Genomic DNA, 6000 nt, shown 5'->3' on the forward strand with positions numbered 1-6000 from the left:
CCCATCAGTCCATCTCTTCTCTAGCCCGTGTCACTCACCCATCAGTCCATATCTTCTCTGGCCCGTGTCACCCACTCACCCATCAGTCCATCTCTAGCCCGTGTCACCCACTCGCTCACCCATCAGTCCATCACTTCTCTAGCCCATGTCACCCACGCACTCACCCATCTCTTCTGTAGCCCGTGTCAACCCACTCACCCATCAGTCCATCTCTAGCCCGTGTCACCCACTCACCCATCAGTCCATCTCTTCTCTAGTCTGTGCACAAGTTCTGCCTCCTCTGTCCGGCCAAACAGAAGCTGCTTGGGCATGCGGTGGCTGGCATGCGGGGTGGGCTAAATGACCCAGCCAGTGCAGTCTCGCCTTGCAGGAGGAAGCTCACCGATGGGACGGTGTCTTTCAAGGATCTGTGAGCTCCTCACACGATCCAACCTGGTTAAACCCAGGATGTTAGGCATGCCAAGCCTGAATTGTTTCAAACCGGCTCACCGTCGGCGAGGAATGTCAAAGCCAGGCGGGGCGATGCTGATTATGTTAATGTTTGGGTCTCGAATGAGGTGATACATTCTGTTCGCCAGCGTTGTTTGTGATCCAGGTGAAATCATACAGCGTGGTCCAGATGTATTGTGACCCCCACCCCATTGCATTGTCTAAAACTTAATATGTTTTTTTTAAAGTAATGTTCATTTATAACAAAAATGAATGTGCAAGGGGAAATAATGTTAGGGGTCAATTAATGGGGGGGGGGGAGGGGTCACAAGGCATCTGGGACACCCTTGAGGAATGGTGACAGAAGGCGGATCAGTCGTGGCAGCAATTGACCACGTGGTGGCGCTGTGAGCACGTGTCATTCTTGTCAATGCCTGATTCCGTAAGTGCCCGAGGCTGGGCCTTAAACTTGCAACGCTCATCTCATTTGGCTGTCGTGAGCTAGCAGTGGAAATTCCACGTTCCTTTGACGAGCTTTCATAAAATGTGATTCAACACAGCATGCGGTTTTCACTTCCCACCTAATGTTGTAGCCACACTACGGCAGTGCCGTTTTGACGATGGCGGTTGTGGTGGTAGTCCTGCAGATTATAATGACTACAATAATGATACCCTTCCTTTACCCAGAACATATGAACACCTTTTGATTTAAAGCTTCGTGACTGCAGGGATTCATCTTCTTGGTTCTTTCGGTAAAGTGACTTTGCCGAAAGAACCAAGAAGAAAAATATGAACAACCTCTTTAATTAGGCCCTCTATTGGGATGTTTGATATATGCTGATGGATGACGCGATTTAGTTATAACGGGTTGATATTTTAGCCCATGATATAACATTCGTAAGATGTTAGAGCAGTGGATAGCGCACTGCACTACAAACCGGTGCCCCTGAGTTCAATTCCTGGCCACGGCTGACATGATTGGCGAGTGATGTCTGGGCCCATCTTCGCCACCGCCTTCACCAACAGAGGGTGTGCCTTGTGAGGATAGGTTAGGACGGGTGACCACCAGGGCTTGCCAGGTGTTAGTACTGAGTGTCTCCCCCTGGTATGCAGCAACGCGGTGCTGGGTTATCTCCAGGTTTCTCGGTTGTCCTCCCAAATGAATCCCAAACTAGCATGAATGTAAATGAACAAACATGCCAATGCAAGGCCCTCTGACAAAGAGCATTACGACTTAAGCGAGGTCTTACCAGATGATCGATATTATCATTCTGCATCAGTGATATCGGGGCGGAGCGTTGGCTCATTGATTTGAGCATTACGCTTTGAATTACCGACCACGGCTAACATCAGTGACGAGTTATAGTCAAACAAACTCCCCTCCCCCATGACAGAAACAGCAGTGGATGCATTAAAGTTGTACATTTTTTCATGATGTTATTATTCATATAACTTCATGAGGCTTACATTCATATTCGTTAGTTTCTATATTAACCATCTGCATTTACTTTTTGCTTTGACATAATGGGATTCGTAGCAACTTAGCACATTTTTTGGTTTATTTAAGGCTTATACTATATGCGTTCGGGGGCAGGTGGCGCAGTGGTTAGCGCACTGCGCCTACGTGTGGAAGGTCATCCTTTTGGTGACGTAAGTGGGCACGTTGATTTGATCCGGCTTATTCGGGCTGTGACACTCGCCCACAGCTCGCAATTGTTCATCGCTGCGAATTCAAATACTGCCAGGGACAACAACAACAACAAAAACCCCCACCATTGGAACCTCATTTGCCAGTAGAAAAATATGATAATATTTTTTTTACCATTTTATCTGGCAACAAACTGACACTTTTTTTACAAGGAGTCATGTTTGCATAGACCACAATACCTGCAGTCGGAATAAAAAAAAAAAACATAACTCTGATCATGTATGCCCTGTCCTTGAAGTTTATTGGTCCACACAAGAGACAGCTTTCCTTAGAGCCTAGTCTCACATGATGTTGGACCAGATGACGCCAAAAGGCTCTAAGGAAAGCTGTCTCTTGTGTGGACCAATCAACTTCAAGGACAGTGCATACATGATCAGAGTTATATTTTTTTGTATTCCGACTGCAGGTATTGTGGTCTATGCAAACATGACTCCTTGTAAAAAAAAGTGTCAGTTTTGTTGCCAGATAAACGGGTAAAAAACAATTTACAAAAACCCGTTAACGTTGAGGCGTCAGCCAGCCAGCCGGCTTGAGCGAGCGAGAGAGCCACGTCTTGGCTGCAGCGCGCCGTGAACCCAGAGCAATTATTACGCAGTGGCGCAGATAAGGCATTTGACAATGCGTGCAAAAATACAGGGTGCCCACCCCCTCCCCCTCCCCCCACAACGCACCCACCATACACAACACGCGCGCACGTGGGGCTATTATGCGCGTGGAATTGCCGCGTTTGTGAAGTGCGCGCGCGTCCCACGAACGCCTCTGCGGCTGCTGCAACCATCAGATAGACACGAGGCACTCGCATAAGTAATGCATCCTAATAGCGCATTACGGTGTGGGGGGAGGCTATGATATCGTGGAGCATTGTGACAGCTGCATCGCCCGACGCGTGCATTATTACACGAAAGCCTCTTCTTCACTCGCCAAAACGCCCTGAATCTGCCCAGGGATAGAGTCTGGATTTGGGATGCGCGTGTTTGGATTGGGTGACCGCAGTTTGCTTCTTCTTGTTGTTGTTGTTTTGTTAGAGACGACATGCATACGTGGCCGGCAGTGACATGTATTGTTGTATTGTACTATACTTTCTGCCCCCCCCCCCTTTTCAACTCCCGATCGAGGCTTTGCCCCCTATGTTTACCAACACGCATTGAACAACGCTGGTGAAGATGACGGTCATGTAACCCCCCCCCCCGCCCATGACCCACACAGCGTGGACAGGCCCTCATCCAGCAGTGGATTGTACATATCCCTGCCGAACGTATTTCTGTGTTAATATGTATTGCATGAATCCGGTCGTGAGTGTCATGTATTCTACAAAGATGTTTTCGAAGGGCTGGACGTAGCTAACGCAGTTTGGTCTGAATGCTAATGCTGATATTCATCAAAACAAGACACACGTGCAATTCCGTGTGTCGACACCAACTGTGTGCTTGTCAAATAAAATATGTAAACTGGCCTCCGTGAAAAGTTTCATGTAAGAAATAAATGTGTTTTAGCCCATCCGAGTATGGCCTTTTCAGACCGCGTTTAAATCCCCACACCTTTACACTCACAACTAGAAGCACCGGCTTTGTATCCACAGGACCACTACTGCATCTCCTTTCCACACGCATTATTATCAGCAACAGCTTCTTCAAACCCATGCATTTTCATGCATCATCATTGCATCTCCGATTAGCACGGTGGCTACGTACGGTCCGAAAGAAGTTCAACATACTGTACATACATCATCACACCATGCATCATCATCATCAGCAGCTTGAGTTTCCTCACACCCATGCATCATCATCAGCATGAGTTTCCCCACACCCATGCATCATCATCATCAGCTTCCCCACACCCATGCATCATCAAGCATGAGCTCCTCAACCCATGCATCATCATCAGCATGAGCTTCCTCACACCATGCATCATCGTCATCAGCTTCTCCACACCCAGCATCATCATCATCAGCATGAGTTTCCCCACACCAATCATCATCAGCTTCCCCACACCATGCATCAGCAGCATGGTTTCCCACACCCATGCACCATCATCATCAGCTTCTCGACACCCATGTATCATCATCATCAGCATGAGTTTCCCCAAACCCAATCATCATCAGCTTCCCCACACCCATGCATCATCAGCATGAGTTTCCCCACACCATGCATCATCATCATCAGCTTCTCCACACCCATGCATCATCATCATCAGCTTCTCCCACCCATGCATCATCATCATGAGTTTCCCCACACCCACGCACCATCATCATCAGCTTCTCCACACCCATGTATCTCATCATCAGCATGAGTTTCCCCACACCCAATCATCATCATCAGCTTCCCCACACCCATGCATCATCAGCATGAGTTTCCCCACACCCATGCATCATCATCATCAGCTTCTCCACATCCATGCATCATCTCATCAGCTTCTCCACACCCATGCATCATCATCATCAGCATGAGTTTCCCACACCCATGCATCACGAGCCAGCAGCAGCAGTAGCCACCAGCTGCACCGCACGCAGCCACACAAAGCGCGCATTCATGCGCGTGACAATGCGACACAAAAGCGGAACACAGCGTTAGCGCTAATGGCTCGCTCCTATTAGGCCCGCCCTATATAGCCGCCCATTGTGCCTCGTGTCAGACCCTCGCTCGTGCATGTTGGGCGTGGGGGGAGTGGAGGGGAGGGGGGGCGAAGAGAGGGGGGGGGCGAAGAGAGGGGGGGGCGAAGAGAGGGGGGGCGAAGAGAGGGGGGGGCGAAGAGAGGGGGGGCGAAGAAGAGGGGGGGCGAAGAAGAGGGAGGGGGCGAAGAAGAGGGGGGGGGGGCGAAGAAGAAGAGGGGGGGGGGCGAAGAAGGGGGGGGGGCGAAGAAGAGGGGGGCGAAGAAAAGAGGGGGGGGGGGCGAAGAAGGGGGGGGCGAAGAAGAGGGGGGGGGGCGAAGAAGAGGGGGGGGCGAAGAAGAGGGGGGGGGCGAAGAAGAGGGGGGGGCGAAAGAAGAGGGGGGGGGGCGAAGAAGAGGGGGGGGCGAAGAAGAGGGGGGGGGCGAAGAAGAGGGGGGGGGCGAAGAAGAGGGGGGGGGCGAAGAAGAGGGGGGGGGGCGAAGAAGAGGGGGGGGCGAAGAGGGGGGGGGGGCGAAGAGAGGGGGGGGGCGGAGGAGAGGGGGGGGGGGCGAGAGAGGGGGGGGGGCGCGAAGAGAGGGGGGCGAAGAGGGGGGGGGGGCGAAGAGAGGGGGGGGGGCGAAGAGAGGGGGGGGGGGGCGAAGAGGGGGGGGGGGGGGCGAAGAGAGGGGGGGGGGGCGAAGAGAGGGGGGGGGGGCGAAGAGAGGGGGGGGGGCGAAAGAGGGGGGGGGCGAAGAGAGGGGGGGGCGAAGAAGAGAGGGGGGGGGCGAAGAAGAGGGGGGGGGCGAAGAGAGGGGGGGGGAGAAAGAGAGGGGGGGGGGGCGAAGAGAGGGGGGGGCGAGAGAGAGAGGGGGGGGCGAAGAAGAGGGGGGGCGAAGAAGAGAGGGGGGGGGGCGAAGAAGAGGGGGGGGGCGAAGAGGGGGGGGGGGGCGAAGAAGAGGGGGGGGCGAAGAGAAGAGGGGGGGCGAAGAAGAGGGGGGGGGCGAAGAAGAAGAAGAGGGGGGGGGCGAAGAAGAGGGGGGGGGGCGAAGAAGAGGGGGGGGCGAAGAAGAGGGGGGGGCGGAAGGAAGAAGAGGGGGGGGGCGAAGAGAGAGGGGGGGGGGCGAAGAGAGGGGGGGGCGAAGAGAGGGGGGGCGAAGAGAGGGGGGGGCGAAAGAGGGGGGGGGCGAGGGGGGGGGGCGAAGAGAGGGGGGGGCGAAGAAGAGGGGGGGGGCGAAGAAGGGGGGGGGGCGAAGAAGAGGGGGGGGGGCGAAGAAGA

Source organism: Lethenteron reissneri, chromosome 8 (genome assembly GCF_015708825.2).
Source record: "Lethenteron reissneri isolate LAM-NWPU_2019-01 chromosome 8, ASM1570882v1, whole genome shotgun sequence".
Lineage (NCBI taxonomy): Eukaryota > Metazoa > Chordata > Hyperoartia > Petromyzontiformes > Petromyzontidae > Lethenteron > Lethenteron reissneri.